This window comes from Salminus brasiliensis, chromosome 1, assembly GCF_030463535.1.
Source record: "Salminus brasiliensis chromosome 1, fSalBra1.hap2, whole genome shotgun sequence".
Lineage (NCBI taxonomy): Eukaryota > Metazoa > Chordata > Actinopteri > Characiformes > Bryconidae > Salminus > Salminus brasiliensis.
In genome coordinates, this window is record NC_132878.1 from 70216713 (window position 1) to 70240230 (window position 23518).

The following is a 23518-nucleotide window of genomic DNA, read 5'->3' on the forward strand; positions in this document are numbered from 1 at the left end:
TCAGCAGAAATATCACTTCAGCTTGGGCCGCTACCATGCTACGCAGTTTTCCTAAGTGGCTAAGTAAGCACTTCTTTAAATGTTATTGGATATTTACATTACAAGTTTCTGAGTGAAATAACCCCGTCATTGTAACCTGGACTCCGACATCTGTCTGTCAGGATGGCGCTGCCGTGAGTGTGCATTGTTTCCGGGAGGTTTGGCTTTAAATTCCTCATCTGACATGCTTTGCTGATAGGTTAAAAGCTAGGATTTGCTTGGGAGGGCACCCCTCAGGGCAAGCTTAGCATGTTTGTTAATTGGCTAACTAATCACTTGTATAAATGTCCTAGGACTTTGAGTTAACCGTATCAAATGCATTATAGCCGAAAAGCAATTAGCTAGGGTCAGGATGGCCGAGCGGTCTAAGGCGCTGCGTTCAGGTCGCAGTCTCCCTTGGAGGCGTGGGTTCAAATCCCACTTCTGACATGCAATTTTGATCAGCAGAAATATCACTTCAGCTTCAGCCGCTACCATGCTACGCAGTTTTCCTAAGTGGCTAAGTAAGCACTTCTTTAAATGTTATTGGATATTTACATTACAAGTTTCTGAGTGAAATAACCCCGTCATTGTAACCTGGACTCCGACATCTGTCTGTCAGGATGGCGCTGCCGTGAGTGTGCATTGTTTCCGGGAGGTTTGGCTTTAAATTCCTCATCTGACATGCTTTGCTGATAGGTTAAAAGCTAGGATTTGCTTGGGAGGGCACCCCTCAGGGCAAGCTTAGCATGTTTGTTAATTGGCTAACTAATCACTTGTGTAAATGTCCTAGGACTTTGAGTTAACCGTATCAAATGCATTATAGCCGAAAAGCAAGTAGCTAGGGTCAGGATGGCCGAGCGGTCTAAGGCGCTGCGTTCAGGTCGCAGTCTCCTCTGGAGGCGTGGGTTCGAATCCCACTTCTGACATGCAATTTTGATCAGTAGAAATATCACTTCAGCTTGGTTCCGCTTCCATGCTGCCCAGTTTTCCTGAGTGGCCAACTAAGCACATCCTTACATTTTATTGGATATTTACATTACAAGTTTCTGAGTGAAATAACCCAGTCATTGTAACCTGGACTCCGACATCTGTCTGTCAGGATGGCGCTGCCGTAAGTGTGCATTGTTTCCGGGAGGTTTGGCTGTAAATTCCTCATCTGACATACTTTGCTGATAGGTTAAAAGCTAGGATTTGCTTGGGAGGGCAACCCTCAGGGCAAGCTTAGCATGATTGTTAATTGGCTAACTAATCACTTGTATAAATGTCTTAGGACTTTGAGTTGACCGTATCAAATGCATTGTAACCGAAAAGCAAGCAGCTAGGGTCAGGATGGCCGAGCGGTCTAAGGCGCTGCGTTCAGGTCGCAGTCTCCCCTGGAGGCGTGGGTTCGAATCCCACTTCTGACATGCAATTTTGATCAGCAGAAATATCACTTCAGCTTGGGCCGCTACCATGCTACGCAGTTTTCCTAAGTGGCTAAGTAAGCACTTCTTTAAATGTTATTGGATATTTACATTACAAGTTTCTGAGTGAAATAACCCCGTCATTGTAACCTGGACTCCGACATCTGTCTGTCAGGATGGCGCTGCCGTGAGTGTGCATTGTTTCCGGGAGGTTTGGCTTTAAATTCCTCATCTGACATGCTTTGCTGATAGGTTAAAAGCTAGGATTTGCTTGGGAGGGCACCCCTCAGGGCAAGCTTAGCATGTTTGTTAATTGGCTAACTAATCACTTGTGTAAATGTCCTAGGACTTTGAGTTAACCGTATCAAATGCATTATAGCCGAAAAGCAAGTAGCTAGGGTCAGGATGGCCGAGCGGTCTAAGGCGCTGCGTTCAGGTCGCAGTCTCCTCTGGAGGCGTGGGTTCGAATCCCACTTCTGACATGCAATTTTGATCAGTAGAAATATCACTTCAGCTTGGTTCCGCTTCCATGCTGCCCAGTTTTCCTGAGTGGCCAACTAAGCACATCCTTACATTTTATTGGATATTTACATTACAAGTTTCTGAGTGAAATAACCCAGTCATTGTAACCTGGACTCCGACATCTGTCTGTCAGGATGGCGCTGCCGTAAGTGTGCATTGTTTCCGGGAGGTTTGGCTGTAAATTCCTCATCTGACATACTTTGCTGATAGGTTAAAAGCTAGGATTTGCTTGGGAGGGCAACCCTCAGGGCAAGCTTAGCATGATTGTTAATTGGCTAACTAATCACTTGTATAAATGTCTTAGGACTTTGAGTTGACCGTATCAAATGCATTGTAACCGAAAAGCAAGCAGCTAGGGTCAGGATGGCCGAGCGGTCTAAGGCGCTGCGTTCAGGTCGCAGTCTCCCCTGGAGGCGTGGGTTCGAATCCCACTTCTGACATGCAATTTTGATCAGCAGAAATATCACTTCAGCTTGGGCCGCTACCATGCTACGCAGTTTTCCTAAGTGGCTAAGTAAGCACTTCTTTAAATGTTATTGGATATTTACATTACAAGTTTCTGAGTGAAATAACCCCGTCATTGTAACCTGGACTCCGACATCTGTCTGTCAGGATGGCGCTGCCGTGAGTGTGCATTGTTTCCGGGAGGTTTGGCTTTAAATTCCTCATCTGACATGCTTTGCTGATAGGTTAAAAGCTAGGATTTGCTTGGTAGGGCACCCCTCAGGGCAAGCTTAGCATGTTTGTTAATTGGCTAACTAATCACTTGTGTAAATGTCCTAGGACTTTGAGTTAACCGTATCAAATGCATTATAGCCGAAAAGCAAGTAGCTAGGGTCAGGATGGCCGAGCGGTCTAAGGCGCTGCGTTCAGGTCGCAGTCTCCTCTGGAGGCGTGGGTTCGAATCCCACTTCTGACATGCAATTTTGATCAGTAGAAATATCACTTCAGCTTGGTTCCGCTTCCATGCTGCCCAGTTTTCCTGAGTGGCCAACTAAGCACATCCTTACATTTTATTGGATTATTTACATTACAAGTTTCTGAGTGAAATAACCCAGTCATTGTAACCTGGACTCCGACATCTGTCTGTCAGGATGGCGCTGCCGTAAGTGTGCATTGTTTCCGGGAGGTTTGGCTGTAAATTCCTCATCTGACATACTTTGCTGATAGGTTAAAAGCTAGGATTTGCTTGGGAGGGCAACCCTCAGGGCAAGCTTAGCATGATTGTTAATTGGCTAACTAATCACTTGTATAAATGTCTTAGGACTTTGAGTTGACCGTATCAAATGCATTGTAACCGAAAAGCAAGCAGCTAGGGTCAGGATGGCCGAGCGGTCTAAGGCGCTGCGTTCAGGTCGCAGTCTCCTCTGGAGGCGTGGGTTCGAATCCCACTTCTGACATGCAATTTTGATCAGTAGAAATATCACTTCAGCTTCGGCCGCTACCATGCTACGCAGTTTTCCTAAGTGGCTAAGTAAGCACTTCTTTAAATGTTATTGGATATTTACATTACAAGTTTCTGAGTGAAATAACCCAGTCATTGTAACCTGGACTCCGACATCTGTCTGTCAGGATGGCGCTGCCGTAAGTGTGCATTGTTTCCGGGAGGTTTGGCTGTAAATTCCTCATCTGACATACTTTGCTGATAGGTTAAAAGCTAGGATTTGCTTGGGAGGGCAACCCTCAGGGCAAGCTTAGCATGATTGTTAATTGGCTAACTAATCACTTGTATAAATGTCTTAGGACTTTGAGTTGACCGTATCAAATGCATTGTAACCGAAAAGCAAGCAGCTAGGATTAGGATGGCCGAGCGGTCTAAGGCGCTGCGTTCAGGTCGCAGTCTCCCCTGGAGGCGTGGGTTCGAATCCCACTTCTGACATGCAATTTTGATCAGCAGAAATATCACTTCAGCTTAGGCCGCTACCATGCTACGCAGTTTTCCTAAGTGGCTAAGTAAGCACTTCTTTAAATGTTATTGGATATTTACATTACAAGTTTCTGAGTGAAATAACCCCGTCATTGTAACCTGGACTCCGACATCTGTCTGTCAGGATGGCGCTGCCGTGAGTGTGCATTGTTTCCGGGAGGTTTGGCTTTAAATTCCTCATCTGACATGCTTTGCTGATAGGTTAAAAGCTAGGATTTGCTTGGGAGGGCACCCCTCAGGGCAAGCTTAGCATGTTTGTTAATTGGGTAACTAATCACTTGTGTAAATGTCTTAGGACTTTGAGTTAACCGTATCAATTGCATTATAGCCGAAAAGCAAGTAGCTAGGGTCAGGATGGCCGAGGGGTCTAAGGCGCTGCGTTCAGGTCGCAGTCTCCCCTGGAGGCGTGGGTTTGAATCCCACTTCTGACATGCAATTTTGATCAGTAGAAATATCACTTCAGCTTGGTTCCGCTTCCATGCTGCCCAGTTTTCCTGAGTGGCCAACTAAGCACATCCTTAAATGTTATTGGATATTTACATTACAAGTTTCTGAGTGAAATAACCCAGTCATTGTAACCTGGACTCCGACATCTGTCTGTCAGGATGGCGCTGCCGTGAGTGTGCATTGTTTCCGGGAGGTTTGGCTGTAAATTCCTCATCTGACATACTTTGCTGATAGGTTAAAAGCTAGGATTTGCTTGGGAGGGCAACCCTCAGGGCAAGCTTAGCATGATTGTTAATTGGCTAACTAATCACTTGTATAAATGTCTTAGGACTTTGAGTTGACCGTATCAAATGCATTGTAACCGAAAAGCAAGCAGCTAGGGTTAGGATGGCCGAGCGGTCTAAGGCGCTGCGTTCAGGTCGCAGTCTCCCCTGGAGGCGTGGGTTCGAATCCCACTTCTGACATGCAATTTTGATCAGCAGAAATATCACTTCAGCTTAGGCCGCTACCATGCTACGCAGTTTTCCTAAGTGGCTAAGTAAGCACTTCTTTAAATGTTATTGGATATTTACATTACAAGTTTCTGAGTGAAATAACCCCGTCATTGTAACCTGGACTCCGACATCTGTCTGTCAGGATGGCGCTGCCGTGAGTGTGCATTGTTTCCGGGAGGTTTGGCTTTAAATTCCTCATCTGACATGCTTTGCTGATAGGTTAAAAGCTAGGATTTGCTTGGGAGGGCACCCCTCAGGGCAAGCTTAGCATGTTTGTTAATTGGCTAACTAATCACTTGTGTAAATGTCTTAGGACTTTGAGTTAACCGTATCAATTGCATTATAGCCGAAAAGCAAGTAGCTAGGGTCAGGATGGCCGAGCGGTCTAAGGCGCTGCGTTCAGGTCGCAGTCTCCTCTGGAGGCGTGGGTTCGAATCCCACTTCTGACATGCAATTTTGATCAGTAGAAATATCACTTCAGCTTGGTTCCGCTTCCATGCTGCCCAGTTTTCCTGAGTGGCCAACTAAGCACATCCTTACATGTTATTGGATATTTACATTACAAGTTTCTGAGTGAAATAACCCAGTCATTGTAACCTGGACTCCGACATCTGTCTGTCAGGATGGCGCTGCCGTAAGTGTGCATTGTTTCCGGGAGGTTTGGCTGTAAATTCCTCATCTGACATACTTTGCTGATAGGTTAAAAGCTAGGATTTGCTTGGGAGGGCAACCCTCAGGGCAAGCTTAGCATGATTGTTAATTGGCTAACTAATCACTTGTATAAATGTCTTAGGACTTTGAGTTGACCGTATCAAATGCATTGTAACCGAAAAGCAAGCAGCTAGGGTTAGGATGGCCGAGCGGTCTAAGGCGCTGCGTTCAGGTCGCAGTCTCCCCTGGAGGCGTGGGTTTGAATCCCACTTCTGACATGCAATTTTGATCAGTAGAAATATCACTTCAGCTTGGTTCCGCTTCCATGCTGCCCAGTTTTCCTGAGTGGCCAACTAAGCACATCCTTAAATGTTATTGGATATTTACATTACAAGTTTCTGAGTGAAATAACCCAGTCATTGTAACCTGGACTCCGACATCTGTCTGTCAGGATGGCGCTGCCGTGAGTGTGCATTGTTTCCGGGAGGTTTGGCTGTAAATTCCTCATCTGACATACTTTGCTGATAGGTTAAAAGCTAGGATTTGCTTGGGAGGGCAACCCTCAGGGCAAGCTTAGCATGATTGTTAATTGGCTAACTAATCACTTGTATAAATGTCTTAGGACTTTGAGTTGACCATATCAAATGCATTGTAGCCGAAAAGCAAGCAGCTAGGGTCAGGATGGCCGAGCGGTCTAAGGTGCTGCGTTCAGGTCGCAGTCTCCCCTGGAGACGTGGGTTCGAATCCCATTTCTGACATGCAATTTTGATCAGCAGAAATATCACTTCAGCTTCGGCCGCTACCATGCTACGCAGTTTTCCTAAGTGGCTAAGTAAGCACTTCTTTAAATGTTATTGGATATTTACATTACAAGTTTCTGAGTGAAATAACCCCGTCATTGTAACCTGGACTCCGACATCTGTCTGTCAGGATGGCGCTGCCGTGAGTGTGCATTGTTTCCGGGAGGTTTGGCTTTAAATTCCTCATCTGACATGCTTTGCTGATAGGTTAAAAGCTAGGATTTGCTTGGGAGGGCACCCCTCAGGGCAAGCTTAGCATGTTTGTTAATTGGCTAACTAATCACTTGTGTAAATGTCCTAGGACTTTGAGTTAACCGTATCAAATGCATTATAGCCGAAAAGCAAGTAGCTAGGGTCAGGATGGCCGAGCGGTCTAAGGCGCTGCGTTCAGGTTGCAGTCTCCCCTGGAGGCGTGGGTTCGAATCCCACTTCTGACATGCAATTTTGATCAGTAGAAATATCACTTCAGCTTGGTTCCGCTTCCATGCTGCCCAGTTTTCCTGAGTGGCCAACTAAGCACATCCTTAAATGTAATTGGATATTTACATTACAAGTTTCTGAGTGAAATAACCCAGTCATTGTAACCTGGACTCCGACATCTGTCTGTCAGGATGGCGCTGCCGTAAGTGTGCATTGTTTCCGGGAGGTTTGGCTGTAAATTCCTCATCTGACATACTTTGCTGATAGGTTAAAAGCTAGGATTTGCTTGGGAGGGCAACCCTCAGGGCAAGCTTAGCATGATTGTTAATTGGCTAACTAATCACTTGTATAAATGTCTTAGGACTTTGAGTTGACCGTATCAAATGCATTGTAACCGAAAAGCAAGCAGCTAGGGTCAGGATGGCCGAGCGGTCTAAGGTGCTGCGTTCAGGTCGCAGTCTCCCCTGGAGGCGTGGGTTCGAATCCCACTTCTGACATGCAATTTTGATCAACAGAAATATCACTTCAGCTTCGGCCGCTACCATGCTACGCAGTTTTCCTAAGTGGCTAAGTAAGCACTTCTTTAAATGTTATTGGATATTTACATTACAAGTTTCTGAGTGAAATAACCCCGTCATTGTAACCTGGACTCCGACATCTGTCTGTCAGGATGGCGCTGCCGTAAGTGTGCATTGTTTCCGGGAGGTTTGGCCGTAAATTCCTCATCTGACATACTTTGCTGATAGGTTAAAAGCTAGGATTTGCTTGGGAGGGCAACCCTCAGGGCAAGCTTAGCATGATTGTTAATTGGCTAACTAATCACTTGTATAAATGTCTTAGGACTTTGAGTTGACCGTATCAAATGCATTGTAGCCGAAAAGCAAGCAGCTAGGGTCAGGATGGCCGAGCGGTCTAAGGTGCTGCGTTCAGGTCGCAGTCTCCCCTGGAGGCGTGGGTTCGAATCCCATTTCTGACATGCAATTTTGATCAGCAGAAATATCACTTCAGCTTCGGCCGCTACCATGCTACGCAGTTTTCCTAAGTGGCTAAGTAAGCACTTCTTTAAATGTTATTGGATATTTACATTACAAGTTTCTGAGTGAAATAACCCCGTCATTGTAACCTGGACTCCGACATCTGTCTGTCAGGATGGCGCTGCCGTGAGTGTGCATTGTTTCCGGGAGGTTTGGCTTTAAATTCCTCATCTGACATGCTTTGCTGATAGGTTAAAAGCTAGGATTTGCTTGGGAGGGCACCCCTCAGGGCAAGCTTAGCATGTTTGTTAATTGGCTAACTAATCACTTGTGTAAATGTCCTAGGACTTTGAGTTAACCGTATCAAATGCATTATAGCTGAAAAGCAAGTAGCTAGGGTCAGGATGGCCGAGCGGTCTAAGGTGCTGCGTTCAGGTCGCAGTCTCCCCTGGAGGCGTGGGTTCGAATCCCACTTCTGACATGCAATTTTGATCAGTAGAAATATCACTTCAGCTTGGTTCCGCTTCCATGCTGCCCAGTTTTCCTGAGTGGCCAACTAAGCACATCCTTAAATGTTATTGGATATTTACATTACAAGTTTCTGAGTGAAATAACCCCGTCATTGTAACCTGGACTCCGACATCTGTCTGTCAGGATGGCGCTGCCGTAAGTGTGCATTGTTTCCGGGAGGTTTGGCTTTAAATTCCTCATCTGACATACTTTGCTGATAGGTTAAAAGCTAGGATTTGCTTGGGAGGGCAACCCTCAGGGCAAGCTTAGCATGATTGTTAATTGGCTAACTAATCACTTGTATAAATGTCTTAGGACTTTGAGTTGACCGTATCAAATGCATTGTAGCCGAAAAACAAGCAGCTAGGGTCAGGATGGCCGAGCGGTCTAAGGTGCTGCGTTCAGTTCGCAGTCTCCCCTGGAGGCGTGGGTTCGAATCCCATTTCTGACATGCAATTTTGATCAGCAGAAATATCACTTCAGCTTGGTTCCGCTTCCATGCTGCCCAGTTTTCCTGAGTGGCCAACTAAGCACATCCTTACATGTTATTGGATATTTACATTACAAGTTTCTGAGTGAAATAACCCAGTCATTGTAACCTGGACTCCGACATCTGTCTGTCAGGATGGCGCTGCCGTAAGTGTGCATTGTTTCCGGGAGGTTTGGCTGTAAATTCCTCATCTGACATACTTTGCTGATAGGTTAAAAGCTAGGATTTGCTTGGGAGGGCAACCCTCAGGGCAAGCTTAGCATGATTGTTAATTGGCTAACTAATCACTTGTATAAATGTCTTAGGACTTTGAGTTGACCGTATCAAATGCATTGTAGCCGAAAAGCAAGCAGCTTGGGTCAGGATGGCCGAGCGGTCTAAGGTGCTGCGTTCAGGTCGCAGTCTCCCCTGGAGGCATGGGTTCGAATCCCATTTCTGACATGCAATTTTGATCAGCAGAAATATCACTTCAGCTTCGGCCGCTACCATGCTACGCAGTTTTCCTAAGTGGCTAAGTAAGCACTTCTTTAAATGTTATTGGATATTTACATTACAAGTTTCTGAGTGACATAACCCCGTCATTGTAACCTGGACTCCGACATCTGTCTGTCAGGATGGCGCTGCCGTGAGTGTGCATTGTTTCCGGGAGGTTTGGCTGTAAATTCCTCATCTGACATGCTTTGCTGATAGGTTAAAAGCTAGGATTTGCTTGGGAGGGCACCCCTCAGGGCAAGCTTAGCATGTTTGTTAATTGGCTAACTAATCACTTGTGTAAATGTCCTAGGACTTTGAGTTAACCGTATCAAATGCATTATAGCCGAAAAGCAAGTAGCTAGGGTCAGGATGGCCGAGCGGTCTAAGGCGCTGCGTTCAGGTCGCAGTCTCCCCTGGAGCCGTGGGTTCGAATCCCACTTCTGACATGCAATTTTGATCAGTAGAAATATCACTTCAGCTTGGTTCCGCTTCCATGCTGCCCAGTTTTCCTGAGTGGCCAACTAAGCACATCCTTAAATGTAATTGGATATTTACATTACAAGTTTCTGAGTGAAATAACCCAGTCATTGTAACCTGGACTCCGACATCTGTCTGTCAGGATGGCGCTGCCGTAAGTGTGCATTGTTTCCGGGAGGTTTGGCTGTAAATTCCTCATCTGACATACTTTGCTGATAGGTTAAAAGCTAGGATTTGCTTGGGAGGGCAACCCTCAGGGCAAGCTTAGCATGATTGTTAATTGGCTAACTAATCACTTGTATAAATGTCTTAGGACTTTGAGTTGACCGTATCAAATGCATTGTAACCGAAAAGCAAGCAGCTAGGGTCAGGATGGCCGAGCGGTCTAAGGTGCTGCGTTCAGGTCGCAGTCTCCCCCTGAGGCGTGGGTTCGAATCCCACTTCTGACATGCAATTTTGATCAGCAGAAATATCACTTCAGCTTGGGCCGCTACCATGCTACGCAGTTTTCCTAAGTGGCTAAGTAAGCACTTCTTTAAATGTTATTGGATATTTTCATTACAAGTTTCTGAGTGAAATAACCCCGTCATTGTAACCTGGACTCCGACATCTGTCTGTCAGGATGGCGCTGCCGTGAGTGTGCATTGTTTCCGGGAGGTTTGGCTTTAAATTCCTCATCTGACATGCTTTGCTGATAGGTTAAAAGCTAGGATTTGCTTGGGAGGGCACCCCTCAGGGCAAGCTTAGCATGTTTGTTAATTGGCTAACTAATCACTTGTGTAAATGTCTTAGGACTTTGAGTTAACCGTATCAAATGCATTATAGCCGAAAAGCAAGTAGCTAGGGTCAGGATGGCCGAGGGGTCTAAGGCGCTGCGTTCAGGTCGCAGTCTCCCCTGGAGGCGTCGGTTCGAATCCCACTTCTGACATGCAATTTTGATCAGTAGAAATATCACTTCAGCTTGGTTCCGCTTCCATGCTGCCCAGTTTTCCTGAGTGGCCAACTAAGCACATCCTTAAATGTTATTGGATATTTACATTACAAGTTTCTGAGTGAAATAACCCAGTCATTGTAACCTGGACTCCGACATCTGTCTGTCAGGATGGCGCTGCCGTAAGTGTGCATTGTTTCCGGGAGGTTTGGCTGTAAATTCCTCATCTGACATACTTTGCTGATAGGTTAAAAGCTAGGATTTGCTTGGGAGGGCAAGCTTAGCATGATTGTTAATTGGCTAACTAATCACTTGTATAAATGTCTTAGGACTTTGAGTTGACCGTATCAAATGCATTGTAGCCGAAAAGCAAGCAGCTAGGGTCAGGATGGCCGAGCGGTCTAAGGTGCTGCGTTCAGGTCGCAGTCTCCCCTGGAGGCGTGGGTTCGAATCCCATTTCTGACATGCAATTTTGATCAGCAGAAATATCACTTCAGCTTCGGCCGCTACCATGCTACGCAGTTTTCCTAAGTGGCTAAGTAAGCACTTCTTTAAATGTTATTGGATATTTACATTACAAGTTTCTGAGTGAAATAACCCCGTCATTGTAACCTGGACTCCGACATCTGTCTGTCAGGATGGCGCTGCCGTGAGTGTGCATTGTTTCCGGGAGGTTTGGCTTTAAATTCCTCATCTGACATGCTTTGCTGATAGGTTAAAAGCTAGGATTTGCTTGGGAGGGCACCCCTCAGGGCAAGCTTAGCATGTTTGTTAATTGGCTAACTAATCACTTGTGTAAATGTCCTAGGACTTTGAGTTAACCGTATCAAATGCATTATAGCCGAAAAGCAGGTAGCTAGGGTCAGGATGGCCGAGCGGTCTAAGGCGCTGCGTTCAGGTCGCAGTCTCCCCTGGAGGCGTGGGTTCGAATCCCACTTCTGACATGAAATTTTGATCAGTAGAAATATCACTTCAGCTTGGTTCCGCTTCCATGCTGCCCAGTTTTCCTGAGTGGCCAACTAAGCACATCCTTAAATGTTATTGGATATTTACATTACAAGTTTCTGAGTGAAATAACCCAGTCATTGTAACCTGGACTCCGACATCTGTCTGTCAGGATGGCGCTGCCGTAAGTGTGCATTGTTTCCGGGAGGTTTGGCTGTAAATTCCTCATCTTACATACTTTGCTGATAGGTTAAAAGCTAGGATTTGCTTGGGAGGGCAACCCTCAGGGCAAGCTTAGCATGATTGTTAATTGGCTAACTAATCACTTGTATAAATGTCTTAGGACTTTGAGTTGAACTTATCAAATGCATTGTAGCCGAAAAGCAAGCAGCTAGGGTCAGGATGGCCGAGCGGTCTAAGGCGCTGCGTTCAGGTCGCAGTCTCCCCTGGAGGCGTGGGTTCGAATCCCACTTCTGACATGCAATTTTGATCAGCAGAAATATCACTTCAGCTTCGGCCGCTACCATGCTACGCAGTTTTCCTAAGTGGCTAAGTAAGCACTTCTTTAAATGTTATTGGATATTTACATTACAAGTTTCTGAGTGAAATAACCCCGTCATTGTAACCTGGACTCCGACATCTGTCTGTCAGGATGGCGCTGCCGTGAGTGTGCATTGTTTCCGGGAGGTTTGGCTTTAAATTCCTCATCTGACATGCTTTGCTGATAGGTTAAAAGCTAGGATTTGCTTGGGAGGGCACCCCTCAGGGCAAGCTTAGCATGTTTGTTAATTGGCTAACTGATCACTTGTGTAAATGTCCTAGGACTTTGAGTTAACCGTATCAAATGCATTATAGCCGAAAAGCAGGTAGCTAGGGTCAGGATGGCCGAGCGGTCTAAGGCGCTGCGTTCAGGTCGCAGTCTCCCCTGGAGGCGTGGGTTCGAATCCCACTTCTGACATGAAATTTTGATCAGTAGAAATATCACTTCAGCTTGGTTCCGCTTCCATGCTGCCCAGTTTTCCTGAGTGGCCAACTAAGCACATCCTTAAATGTTATTGGATATTTACATTACAAGTTTCTGAGTGAAATAACCCCGTCATTGTAACCTGGACTCCGACATCTGTCTGTCAGGATGGCGCTGCCGTGAGTGTGCATTGTTTCCGGGAGGTTTGGCTTTAAATTCCTCATCTGACATGCTTTGCTGATAGGTTAAAAGCTAGGATTTGCTTGGGAGGGCAACCCTCAGGGCAAGCTTAGCATGATTGTTAATTGGCTAACTAATCACTTGTATAAATGTCTTAGGACTTTGAGTTGACCGTATCAAATGCATTGTAGCCGAAAAGCAAGCAGCTAGGGTCAGGATGGCCGAGCGGTCTAAGGCGCTGCGTTCAGGTTGCAGTCTCCCCTGGAGGCGTAGGTTCGAATCCCACTTCTGACATGCAATTTTGATCAGCAGAAATAACACTTCAGCTTCGGCCGCTACCATGCTACGCAGTTTTCCTAAGTGGCTAAGTAAGCACTTCTTTAAATGTTATTGGATATTTACATTACAAGTTTCTGAGTGAAATAACCCCGTCATTGTAACCTGGACTCCGACATCTGTCTGTCAGGATGGCGCTGCCGTGAGTGTGCATTGTTTCCGGGAGGTTTGGCTTTAAATTCCTCATCTGACATGCTTTGCTGATAGGTTAAAAGCTAGGATTTGCTTGGGAAGGCACCCCTCAGGGCAAGCTTAGCATGTTTGTTAATTGGCTAACTAATCACTTGTGTAAATGTCCTAGGACTTTGAGTTAACCGTATCAAATGCATTATAGCCGAAAAGCAAGTAGCTAGGTTCAGGATGGCCGAGCGGTCTAAGGCGCTGCGTTCAGATAGCAGTCTCCCCTGGAGGCGTGGGTTCGAGTCCCACTTCTGACATGCAATTTTGATCAGTAGAAATATCACTTCAGCTTGGTTCCGCTTCCATGCTGCCCAGTTTTCCTGAGTGGCCAACTAAGCACATCCTTAAATGTTATTGGATATTTACATTACAAGTTTCTCAGTGAAATAACCCAGTTATTGTAACCTGGACTCCGACATCTGTCTGTCAGGATGGCGCTGCCGTAAGTGTGCATTGTTTCCGGGAGGTTTGGCTGTAAATTCCTCATCTGACATACTTTGCTGATAGGTTAAAAGCTAGGATTTGCTTGGGAGGGCACCCCTCAGGGCAAGCTTAGCATGTTTGTTAATTGGCTAACTAATCACTTGTATAAATGTCTTAGGACTTTGAGTTGACCGTATCAAATGCATTGTAGCCGAAAAGCAAGCAGCTAGGGTCAGGATGGCCGAGCGGTCTAAGGCACTGCGTTCAGGTCGCAGTCTCCCCTGGAGGCGTGGGTTCGAATCCCACTTCTGACATGCAATTTTGATCAGCAGAAATATCACTTCAGCTTCGGCCACTACCATGCTACGCAGTTTTCCTAAGTGGCTAAGTAAGCACTTCTTTAAATGTTATTGGATATTTACATTACAAGTTTCTGAGTGAAATAACCCCGTCATTGTAACCTGGACTCCGACATCTGTCTGTCAGGATGGCGCTGCCGTGAGTGTGCATTGTTTCCGGGAGGTTTGGCTTTAAATTCCTCATCTGACATGCTTTGCTGATAGGTTAAAAGCTAGGATTTGCTTGGGAGGGCACCCCTCAGGGCAAGCTTAGCATGTTTGTTAATTGGCTAACTAATCACTTGTGTAAATGTCTTAGGACTTTAAGTTAACCGTATCAAATGCATTATAGCCGAAAAGCAAGTAGGTAGGGTCAGGATGGCCGAGCGGTCTAAGGCGCTGCGTTCAGGTCGCAGTCTCTTCTGGAGGCGTGGGTTCGAATCCCACTTCTGACATGTAATTTTGATCAGTAGAAATATCACTTCAGCTTGGTTCCGCTTCCATGCTGCCCAGTTTTCCTGAGTGGCCAACTAAGCACATCCTTAAATGTTATTGGATATTTACATTACAAGTTTCTGAGTGAAATAACCCCGTCATTGTAACCTGGACTCCGACATCTGTCTGTCAGGATGGCGCTGCCGTGAGTGTGCATTGTTTCCGGGAGGTTTGGCTTTAAATTCCTCATCTGACATGCTTTGCTGATAAGTTAAAAGCTAGGATTTGCTTGGGAGGGCAACCCTCAGGGCAAGCTTAGCATGTTTGTTAATTGGCTAACTAATCACTTGTATAAATGTCCTAGGACTTTGAGTTAACCGTATCAAATGCATTATAGCCGAAAAGCAAATAGCTAGGGTCAGGATGGCCGAGCGGTCTAAGGCGCTGCGTTCAGGTTGCAGTCTCCCCTGGAGGCGTGGGTTCGAGTCCCACTTCTGACATGCAATTTTGATCAGCAGAAATATCACTTCAGCTTGTTTCCGCTACCATGCTACGCTGTTTTCCTAAGTGACTAAGTAAGCACTACTTTAAATGTTATTGGATATTTACATTACAAGTTTCTGAGTGAAATAACCCCGTCATTGTAACCTGGACTCCGACATCTGTCTGTCAGGATGGCGCTGCCGTGAGTGTGCATTGTTTCCGGGAGGTTTGGCTTTAAATTCCTCATCTGACATGCTTTGCTGATAGGTTAAAAGCTAGGATTTGCTTGGGAGGGCACCCCTCAGGGCAAGCTTAGCATGTTTGTTCATTGGCTAACTAATCACTTGTGTAAATGTCCTAGGACTTTTAGTTAACCGTATCAAATGCATTATAGCCGAAAAGCAAGTAGCTAGGGTCAGGATGGCCGAGCGGTCTAAGGCACTGCGTTCAGGTCGCAGTCTCCCCTGGAGGCGTGGGTTCGAATCCCACTTCTGACATGCTATTTTGATCAGTAGAAATATCACTTCAGCTTGCTTCCGCTTCCATGCTGCCCAGTTTTCCTGAGTGGCCAACTAAGCACATCCTTAAATGTTATTGGATATTTACATTACAAGTTTCTGAGTGAAATAACCCAGTCATTGTAACCTGGACTCCGACATCTGTCTGTCAGGATGGCGCTGCCGTAAGTGTGCATTGTTTCCGGGAGCTTTGGCTTTAAATTCCTCATCTGACATACTTTGCTGATAGGTTAAAAGCTAGGATTTGCTTGGGAGGGCACCCCTCAGGGCAAGCTTAGCATGTTTGTTAATTGGCTAAATAATCACTTGTATAAATGTCTTAGGACTTTGAGTTAACCGTATCAAATGCATTGTTGCCGAAAAGTGAGTAGCTAGGGTCAGGATGGCCGAGCGGTCTAAGGCGCTGCGTTCAGGTCGCAGTCTCCCCTGGAGGCGTGGGTTTGAATTCCACTTCTGACATGCAATTTTGATCAGCAGAAATATCACTTCAGCTTCGGCCGCTACCATGCTACGCAGTTTTCCTAAGTGGCTAAGTAAGCACTTCTTTAAATGTTATTGGATATTTACATTACAAGTTTCTGAGTGAAATAACCCCGTCATTGTAACCTGGACTCCGACATCTGTCTGTCAGGATGGCGCTGCCGTGAGTGTGCATTGTTTCCGGGAGGTTTGGCTTTAAATTCCTCATCTGACATGCTTTGCTGATAGGTTAAAAGCTAGGATTTGCTTGGGAGGGCACCCCTCAGGGCAAGCTTAGCATGATTGTTAATTGGCTATCTAATCACTTGTATAAATGTCTTAGGACTTTGAGTTGACCGTATCAAATGCATTGTAGCCGAAAAGCAAGTAGCTAGGTTCAGGATGGCCGAGCTGTCTAAGGCGCTGTGTTCAGGTCGCAGTCTCCCCTGGAGGCGTGGGTTCGAGTCCCACTTCTGACATGCAATTTTGATCAGCAGAAATATCACTTCAGCTTCGGCCGCTACCATGCTACGCAGTTTTCCTAAGTGGCTAAGTAAGCACTACTTTAAATGTTATTGGATATTTACATTACAGGTTTCTGAGTGAAATAACCCCGTCATTGTAACCTGGACTCCGACATCTGTCTGTCAGGATGGCGCTGCCGTAAGTGTGCATTGTTTCCGGGAGGTTTGGCTTTAAATTCCTCATCTGACATACTTTGCTGATAAGTTAAAAGCTAGGATTTGCTTGGGAGGGCACCCCTCAGGGCAAGCTTAGCATGTTTGTTAATTGACTAAATAATCACTTGTATAAATGTCTTAGGACTTTGAGTTGACCGTATCAAATGCATTGTTGCCGAAAAGTGAGTAGCTAGGGTCAGGATGGCCGAGCGGTCTAAGGCGCTGCGTTCAGGTCGCAGTCTCCCCTGGAGGCGTGGGTTTGAATCCCACTTTTGACATGCATTTTTGATCAGCAGAAATATCACTTCAGCTTGGGCCGCTACCATGCTACGCAGTTTTCCTAAGTGGCTAAGTAAGCACTTCTTTAAATGTTATTGGATATTTACATTACAAGTTTCTGAGTGAAATAACCCCGTCATTGTAACCTGGACTCCGACATCTGTCTGTCAGGATGGCGCTGCCGTGAGTGTGCATTGTTTCCGGGAGGTTTGGCTTTAAATTCCTCATCTGACATGCTTTGCTGATAGGTTAAAAGCTAGGATTTGCTTGGGAGGGCACCCCTCAGGGCAAGCTTAGCATGTTTGTTAATTGGCTAACTAATCACTTGTGTAAATGTCTTAGGACTTTAAGTTAACCGTATCAAATGCATTATAGCCGAAAAGCAAGTAGGTAGGGTCAGGATGGCCGAGCGGTCTAAGGCGCTGCGTTCAGGTCGCAGTCTCTTCTGGAGGCGTGGGTTCGAATCCCACTTCTGACATGTAATTTTGATCAGTAGAAATATCACTTCAGCTTGGTTCCGCTTCCATGCTGCCCAGTTTTCCTGAGTGGCCAACTAAGCACATCCTTAAATGTTATTGGATATTTACATTACAAGTTTCTGAGTGAAATAACCCCGTCATTGTAACCTGGACTCCGACATCTGTCTGTCAGGATGGCGCTGCCGTGAGTGTGCATTGTTTCCGGGAGGTTTGGCTTTAAATTCCTCATCTGACATGCTTTGCTGATAAGTTAAAAGCTAGGATTTGCTTGGGAGGGCAACCCTCAGGGCAAGCTTAGCATGTTTGTTAATTGGCTAACTAATCACTTGTATAAATGTCCTAGGACTTTGAGTTAACCGTATCAAATGCATTATAGCCGAAAAGCAAGTAGCTAGGGTCAGGATGGCCGAGCGGTCTAAGGCGCTGCGTTCAGGTCGCAGTCTCCCCTGGAGGCGTGGGTTCGAGTCCCACTTCTGACATGCAATTTTGATCAGCAGAAATATCACTTCAGCTTGTTTCCGCTACCATGCTACGCTGTTTTCCTAAGTGACTAAGTAAGCACTACTTTAAATGTTATTGGATATTTACATTACAAGTTTCTGAGTGAAATAACCCCGTCATTGTAACCTGGACTCCGACATCTGTCTGTCAGGATGGCGCTGCCGTGAGTGTGCATTGTTTCCGGGAGGTTTGGCTTTAAATTCCTCATCTGACATGCTTTGCTGATAGGTTAAAAGCTAGGATTTGCTTGGGAGGGCACCCCTCAGGGCAAGCTTAGCATGTTTGTTCATTGGCTAACTAATCACTTGTGTAAATGTCCTAGGACTTTTAGTTAACCGTATCAAATGCATTATAGCCGAAAAGCAAGTAGCTAGGGTCAGGATGGCCGAGCGGTCTAAGGCACTGCGTTCAGGTCGCAGTCTCCCCTGGAGGCGTGGGTTCGAATCCCACTTCTGACATGCTATTTTGATCAGTAGAAATATCACTTCAGCTTGCTTCCGCTTCCATGCTGCCCAGTTTTCCTGAGTGGCCAACTAAGCACATCCTTAAATGTTATTGGATATTTACATTACAAGTTTCTGAGTGAAATAACCCAGTCATTGTAACCTGGACTCCGACATCTGTCTGTCAGGATGGCGCTGCCGTAAGTGTGCATTGTTTCCGGGAGCTTTGGCTTTAAATTCCTCATCTGACATACTTTGCTGATAGGTTAAAAGCTAGGATTTGCTTGGGAGGGCACCCCTCAGGGCAAGCTTAGCATGTTTGTTAATTGGCTAAATAATCACTTGTATAAATGTCTTAGGACTTTGAGTTAACCGTATCAAATGCATTGTTGCCGAAAAGTGAGTAGCTAGGGTCAGGATGGCCGAGCGGTCTAAGGCGCTGCGTTCAGGTCGCAGTCTCCCCTGGAGGCGTGGGTTTGAATTCCACTTCTGACATGCAATTTTGATCAGCAGAAATATCACTTCAGCTTCGGCCGCTACCATGCTACGCAGTTTTCCTAAGTGGCTAAGTAAGCACTTCTTTAAATGTTATTGGATATTTACATTACAAGTTTCTGAGTGAAATAACCCCGTCATTGTAACCTGGACTCCGACATCTGTCTGTCAGGATGGCGCTGCCGTGAGTGTGCATTGTTTCCGGGAGGTTTGGCTTTAAATTCCTCATCTGACATGCTTTGCTGATAGGTTAAAAGCTAGGATTTGCTTGGGAGGGCACCCCTCAGGGCAAGCTTAGCATGATTGTTAATTGGCTATCTAATCACTTGTATAAATGTCTTAGGACTTTGAGTTGACCGTATCAAATGCATTGTAGCCGAAAAGCAAGTAGCTAGGTTCAGGATGGCCGAGCTGTCTAAGGCGCTGTGTTCAGGTCGCAGTCTCCCCTGGAGGCGTGGGTTCGAGTCCCACTTCTGACATGCAATTTTGATCAGCAGAAATATCACTTCAGCTTCGGCCGCTACCATGCTACGCAGTTTTCCTAAGTGGCTAAGTAAGCACTACTTTAAATGTTATTGGATATTTACATTACAGGTTTCTGAGTGAAATAACCCCGTCATTGTAACCTGGACTCCGACATCTGTCTGTCAGGATGGCGCTGCCGTAAGTGTGCATTGTTTCCGGGAGGTTTGGCTTTAAATTCCTCATCTGACATACTTTGCTGATAAGTTAAAAGCTAGGATTTGCTTGGGAGGGCAACCCTCAGGGCAAGCTTAGCATGTTTGTTAATTGGCTAAATAATCACTTGTATAAATGTCTTAGGACTTTGAGTTGACCGTATCAAATGCATTGTTGCCGAAAAGTGAGTAGCTAGGGTCAGGATGGCCGAGCGGTCTAAGGCGCTGCGTTCAGGTCGCAGTCTCCCCTGGAGGCGTGGGTTTGAATCCCACTTTTGACATGCATTTTTGATCAGCAGAAATATCACTTCAGCTTGGGCCGCTACCATGCTACGCAGTTTTCCTAAGTGGCTAAGTAAGCACTTCTTTAAATGTTATTGGATATTTACATTACAAGTTTCTGAGTGAAATAACCCCGTCATTGTAACCTGGACTCCGACATCTGTCTGTCAGGATGGCGCTGCCGTGAGTGTGCATTGTTTCCGGGAGGTTTGGCTTTAAATTCCTCATCTCAAATGCTTTGCTGATAGGTTAAAAGCTAGGATTTGCTTGGGAGGGCACCCCTCAGGGCAAGCTTAGCATGTTTGTTAATTGGCTAACTAATCACTTGTGTAAATGTCTTAGGACTTTGAGTTAACCGTATCAAATGCGTTATAGCCGAAAAGCAAGTAGCTAGGGTCAGGATGGCCAAGCTGTCTAAGGCGCTGCGTTCAGGTCGCAGTCTCCCCTGGAGGCGTGGGTTCGAATCCCACTTCTGACATGCTATTTTGATCAGTAGAAATATCACTTCAGCTTGCTTCCGCTTCCATGCTGCCCAGTTTTCCTGAGTGGCCAACTAAGCACATCCTTAAATGTTATTGGATATTTACATTACAAGTTTCTGAGTGAAATAACCCAGTCATTGTAACCTGGACTCCGACATCTGTCTGTCAGGATGGCGCTGCCGTAAGTGTGCATTGTTTCCGGGAGCTTTGGCTTTAAATTCCTCATCTGACATACTTTGCTGATAGGTTAAAAGCTAGGATTTGCTTGGGAGGGCACCCCTCAGGGCAAGCTTAGCATGTTTGTTAATTGGCTAACTAATCACTTGTATAAATGTCTTAGGACTTTGAGTTGACCGTATCAAATGCATTGTAGCCGAAAAACAAGTAGCTAGGATCAGGATGGCCGAGCGGTCTAAGGCGCTGCGTTCAGGTCGCAGTCTACCCTGGAGGTGTGGGTTCGAATCCCACTTCTGACATGCAATTTTGATCAGTAGAAATATCACTTCAGCTTGGTTCCGCTTCCATGCTGCCCAGTTTTCCTGAGTGGCCAACTAAGCACATCCTTAAATGTTATTGGATATTTACATTACAAGTTTCTGAGTGAAATAACCCAGTCATTGTAACCTGGACTCCGACATCTGTCTGTCAGGATGGCGCTGCCGTAAGTGTGCAGTGTTTCCGGGAGGTTTGGCTTTAAATTCCTCATCTGACATACTTTGCTGATAGTTTAAAAGCTAGGATTTGCTTGGGAGGGCACCCCTCAGGGCAAGCTTAGCATGTTTGTTAATTGGCTAACTAATCACTTGTGTAAATGTCTTAGGACTTTGAGTTAACCGTATCAAATGCATTATAGCCGAAAAGCAAGTAGCTAGGGTCAGGATGGCTGAGCGGTCTAAGGTGCTGCGTTCAGGTCGCAGTCTCCCCTGGAGACGTGGGTTCGAATCCCACTTCTGACATGCAATTTTGATCAGCAGAAATATCACTTCAGCTTCGGCCGCTACCATGCTACGCAGTTTTCCTAAGTGGCTAAGTAAGCACTTCTTTAAATATTATTGGATATTTACGTTACAAGTTTCTGAGTGAAATAACCCCGTCATTGTAACCTGGACTCCGACATCTGTCTGTCAGGATGGCGCTGCCGTGAGTGTGCATTGTTTCCGGGAGGTTTGGCTTTAAATTCCTCATCTGACATGCTTTGCTGATAGGTTAAAAGCTAGGATTTGCTTGGGAGGGCACCCCTCAGGGCAAGCTTAGCATGTTTGTTAATTGGCTAACTAATCACTTGTGTAAATGTCTTAGGACTTTGAGTTAACCGTATCGAATGCATTATAGCCGAAAAGCAAGTAGCTAGGGTCAGGGTGGCCAAGCGGTCTAAGGTGCTGCGTTCAGATTGCAGTCTCCCCTGGAGGCGTGGGTTCGAATCCCACTTCTGACATGCAATTTTGATCAGCAGAAATATCACTTCAGCTTCGGCCGCTACCATGCTACGCAGTTTTCCTAAGTGGCTAAGTAAGCACTTCTTTAAATGTTATTGGATATTTACATTACAAGTTTCTGAGTGAAATAACCCAGTCATTGTAACCTGGACTCCGACATCTGTCTGTCAGGATGGCGCTGCTGTAAGTGTGCATTGTTTCCGGGAGGTTTGGCTTTAAATTCCTCATCTGACATGCTTTGCTGATAGGTTAAAAGCTAGGATTTGCTTGGGAGGGCACCCCTCAGGGCAAGCTTAGCATGATTGTTAATTGGCTAACTAATCACTTGTATAAATGTCTTAGGACTTTGAGTTGACCGTATCAAATGCATTGTTGCCGAAAAGCTAGTAGCTAGGGTCAGGATGGCCGAGCGGTCTAAGGCGCTGCGTTCAGGTCGCAGTCTCTTCTGGAGGCGTGGGTTCGAATCCCACTTCTGACATGCAATTTTGATCAGCAGAAATATCACTTCAGCTTCGGCCACTACCATGCTACGCAGTTTTCCTAAGTGGCTAAGTAAGCACTTCTTTAAATGTTATTGGATATTTACATTACAAGTTTCTGAGTGAAATAACCCCGTCATTGTAACCTGGACTCCGACATCTGTCTGTCAGGATGGCGCTGCCGTGAGTGTGCATTGTTTCCGGGAGGTTTGGCTTTAAATTCCTCATCTGACATGCTTTGCTGATAGGTTAAAAGCTAGGATTTGCTTGGGAGGGCACCCCTCAGGGCAAGCTTAGCATGTTTGTTAATTGGCTAACTAATCACTTGTGTAAATGTCTTAGGACTTTGAGTTAACCGTATCAAATGCATTATAGCCGAAAAGCAAGTAGCTAGGGTCAGGATGGCCGAGCGGTCTAAGGCGCTGCGTTCAGGTCGCAGTCTCCCCTGGAGGCGTGGGTTCGAATCCCACTTCTGACATGCAATTTTGATCAGCAGAAATATCACTTCAGCTTCGGCCGCTACCATGCTACGCAGTTTTCCTAAGTGGCTAAGTAAGCACTTCTTTAAATGTTATTGGATATTTACGTTACAAGTTTCTGAGTGAAATAACCCAGTCATTGTAACCTGGACTCCGACATCTGTCTGTCAGGATGGCGCTGCCGTGAGTGTGCATTGTTTCCGGGAGGTTTGGCTTTAAATTCCTCATCTGACATGCTTTGCTGATAGGTTAAAAGCTAGGATTTGCTTGGGAGGGCACCCCTCAGGGCAAGCTTAGCATGTTTGTTAATTGGCTAACTAATCACTTGTGTAAATGTCTTAGGACTTTGAGTTAACCGTATCGAATGCATTATAGCCGAAAAGCAAGTAGCTAGGGTCAGGGTGGCCAAGCGGTCTAAGGTGCTGCGTTCAGATTGCAGTCTCCCCTGGAGGCGTGGGTTCGAATCCCACTTCTGACATGCAATTTTGATCAGCAGAAATATCACTTCAGCTTCGGCCGCTACCATGCTACGCAGTTTTCCTAAGTGGCTAAGTAAGCACTTCTTTAAATGTTATTGGATATTTACATTACAAGTTTCTGAGTGAAATAACCCAGTCATTGTAACCTGGACTCCGACATCTGTCTGTCAGGATGGCGCTGCTGTAAGTGTGCATTGTTTCCGGGAGGTTTGGCTTTAAATTCCTCATCTGACATGCTTTGCTGATAGGTTAAAAGCTAGGATTTGCTTGGGAGGGCACCCCTCAGGGCAAGCTTAGCATGATTGTTAATTGGCTAACTAATCACTTGTATAAATGTCTTAGGACTTTGAGTTGACCGTATCAAATGCATTGTTGCCGAAAAGCTAGTAGCTAGGGTCAGGATGGCCGAGCGGTCTAAGGTGCTGCGTTCAGGTCGCAGTCTCTTCTAGAGGCGTGGGTTCGAATCCCACTTCTGACATGCAATTTTGATCAGCAGAAATATCACTTCAGCTTCGGCCACTACCA

At 45.7% G+C, this 23518-nt stretch overlaps 31 non-coding genes across 31 annotated transcripts; all 31 read left to right on the plus strand.

The window, feature by feature from the left end:
• Positions 1–385: 385 nt before the first annotated feature.
• Positions 386–468, plus strand: trnal-cag (transfer RNA leucine (anticodon CAG)). Its single transcript has one exon. It is a non-coding gene; the product is annotated as a tRNA-Leu (tRNA).
• Positions 469–864: 396 nt separating this feature from the next.
• Positions 865–947, plus strand: trnal-cag (transfer RNA leucine (anticodon CAG)). Its single transcript has one exon. It is a non-coding gene; the product is annotated as a tRNA-Leu (tRNA).
• Positions 948–1344: 397 nt separating this feature from the next.
• On the plus strand, positions 1345–1427 carry trnal-cag (transfer RNA leucine (anticodon CAG)). The gene has a single exon. It is a non-coding gene; the product is annotated as a tRNA-Leu (tRNA).
• A 396-nt stretch (positions 1428–1823) lies between these two features.
• trnal-cag (transfer RNA leucine (anticodon CAG)) lies at positions 1824–1906 on the plus strand. The gene has a single exon. It is a non-coding gene; the product is annotated as a tRNA-Leu (tRNA).
• Positions 1907–2303: 397 nt separating this feature from the next.
• On the plus strand, positions 2304–2386 carry trnal-cag (transfer RNA leucine (anticodon CAG)). The gene has a single exon. It is a non-coding gene; the product is annotated as a tRNA-Leu (tRNA).
• A 396-nt stretch (positions 2387–2782) lies between these two features.
• On the plus strand, positions 2783–2865 carry trnal-cag (transfer RNA leucine (anticodon CAG)). The gene has a single exon. It is a non-coding gene; the product is annotated as a tRNA-Leu (tRNA).
• A 398-nt stretch (positions 2866–3263) lies between these two features.
• On the plus strand, positions 3264–3346 carry trnal-cag (transfer RNA leucine (anticodon CAG)). Its single transcript has one exon. It is a non-coding gene; the product is annotated as a tRNA-Leu (tRNA).
• Positions 3347–4701: 1355 nt separating this feature from the next.
• trnal-cag (transfer RNA leucine (anticodon CAG)) lies at positions 4702–4784 on the plus strand. The gene has a single exon. It is a non-coding gene; the product is annotated as a tRNA-Leu (tRNA).
• A 396-nt stretch (positions 4785–5180) lies between these two features.
• On the plus strand, positions 5181–5263 carry trnal-cag (transfer RNA leucine (anticodon CAG)). The gene has a single exon. It is a non-coding gene; the product is annotated as a tRNA-Leu (tRNA).
• A 1356-nt stretch (positions 5264–6619) lies between these two features.
• Positions 6620–6702, plus strand: trnal-cag (transfer RNA leucine (anticodon CAG)). The gene has a single exon. It is a non-coding gene; the product is annotated as a tRNA-Leu (tRNA).
• A 397-nt stretch (positions 6703–7099) lies between these two features.
• On the plus strand, positions 7100–7182 carry trnal-cag (transfer RNA leucine (anticodon CAG)). Its single transcript has one exon. It is a non-coding gene; the product is annotated as a tRNA-Leu (tRNA).
• A 396-nt stretch (positions 7183–7578) lies between these two features.
• trnal-cag (transfer RNA leucine (anticodon CAG)) lies at positions 7579–7661 on the plus strand. The gene has a single exon. It is a non-coding gene; the product is annotated as a tRNA-Leu (tRNA).
• Positions 7662–8057: 396 nt separating this feature from the next.
• trnal-cag (transfer RNA leucine (anticodon CAG)) lies at positions 8058–8140 on the plus strand. Its single transcript has one exon. It is a non-coding gene; the product is annotated as a tRNA-Leu (tRNA).
• Positions 8141–9017: 877 nt separating this feature from the next.
• trnal-cag (transfer RNA leucine (anticodon CAG)) lies at positions 9018–9100 on the plus strand. The gene has a single exon. It is a non-coding gene; the product is annotated as a tRNA-Leu (tRNA).
• Positions 9101–9496: 396 nt separating this feature from the next.
• trnal-cag (transfer RNA leucine (anticodon CAG)) lies at positions 9497–9579 on the plus strand. The gene has a single exon. It is a non-coding gene; the product is annotated as a tRNA-Leu (tRNA).
• Positions 9580–10923: 1344 nt separating this feature from the next.
• trnal-cag (transfer RNA leucine (anticodon CAG)) lies at positions 10924–11006 on the plus strand. The gene has a single exon. It is a non-coding gene; the product is annotated as a tRNA-Leu (tRNA).
• A 396-nt stretch (positions 11007–11402) lies between these two features.
• On the plus strand, positions 11403–11485 carry trnal-cag (transfer RNA leucine (anticodon CAG)). Its single transcript has one exon. It is a non-coding gene; the product is annotated as a tRNA-Leu (tRNA).
• Positions 11486–11882: 397 nt separating this feature from the next.
• trnal-cag (transfer RNA leucine (anticodon CAG)) lies at positions 11883–11965 on the plus strand. The gene has a single exon. It is a non-coding gene; the product is annotated as a tRNA-Leu (tRNA).
• Positions 11966–12361: 396 nt separating this feature from the next.
• Positions 12362–12444, plus strand: trnal-cag (transfer RNA leucine (anticodon CAG)). Its single transcript has one exon. It is a non-coding gene; the product is annotated as a tRNA-Leu (tRNA).
• A 1356-nt stretch (positions 12445–13800) lies between these two features.
• trnal-cag (transfer RNA leucine (anticodon CAG)) lies at positions 13801–13883 on the plus strand. Its single transcript has one exon. It is a non-coding gene; the product is annotated as a tRNA-Leu (tRNA).
• Positions 13884–14279: 396 nt separating this feature from the next.
• trnal-cag (transfer RNA leucine (anticodon CAG)) lies at positions 14280–14362 on the plus strand. The gene has a single exon. It is a non-coding gene; the product is annotated as a tRNA-Leu (tRNA).
• Positions 14363–14759: 397 nt separating this feature from the next.
• Positions 14760–14842, plus strand: trnal-cag (transfer RNA leucine (anticodon CAG)). Its single transcript has one exon. It is a non-coding gene; the product is annotated as a tRNA-Leu (tRNA).
• A 397-nt stretch (positions 14843–15239) lies between these two features.
• Positions 15240–15322, plus strand: trnal-cag (transfer RNA leucine (anticodon CAG)). Its single transcript has one exon. It is a non-coding gene; the product is annotated as a tRNA-Leu (tRNA).
• Positions 15323–16677: 1355 nt separating this feature from the next.
• On the plus strand, positions 16678–16760 carry trnal-cag (transfer RNA leucine (anticodon CAG)). The gene has a single exon. It is a non-coding gene; the product is annotated as a tRNA-Leu (tRNA).
• Positions 16761–17156: 396 nt separating this feature from the next.
• On the plus strand, positions 17157–17239 carry trnal-cag (transfer RNA leucine (anticodon CAG)). The gene has a single exon. It is a non-coding gene; the product is annotated as a tRNA-Leu (tRNA).
• A 397-nt stretch (positions 17240–17636) lies between these two features.
• trnal-cag (transfer RNA leucine (anticodon CAG)) lies at positions 17637–17719 on the plus strand. The gene has a single exon. It is a non-coding gene; the product is annotated as a tRNA-Leu (tRNA).
• A 397-nt stretch (positions 17720–18116) lies between these two features.
• trnal-cag (transfer RNA leucine (anticodon CAG)) lies at positions 18117–18199 on the plus strand. Its single transcript has one exon. It is a non-coding gene; the product is annotated as a tRNA-Leu (tRNA).
• A 1355-nt stretch (positions 18200–19554) lies between these two features.
• Positions 19555–19637, plus strand: trnal-cag (transfer RNA leucine (anticodon CAG)). Its single transcript has one exon. It is a non-coding gene; the product is annotated as a tRNA-Leu (tRNA).
• Positions 19638–21951: 2314 nt separating this feature from the next.
• Positions 21952–22034, plus strand: trnal-cag (transfer RNA leucine (anticodon CAG)). Its single transcript has one exon. It is a non-coding gene; the product is annotated as a tRNA-Leu (tRNA).
• Positions 22035–22430: 396 nt separating this feature from the next.
• trnal-cag (transfer RNA leucine (anticodon CAG)) lies at positions 22431–22513 on the plus strand. Its single transcript has one exon. It is a non-coding gene; the product is annotated as a tRNA-Leu (tRNA).
• An 875-nt stretch (positions 22514–23388) lies between these two features.
• On the plus strand, positions 23389–23471 carry trnal-cag (transfer RNA leucine (anticodon CAG)). The gene has a single exon. It is a non-coding gene; the product is annotated as a tRNA-Leu (tRNA).
• Positions 23472–23518: the final 47 nt, after the last annotated feature.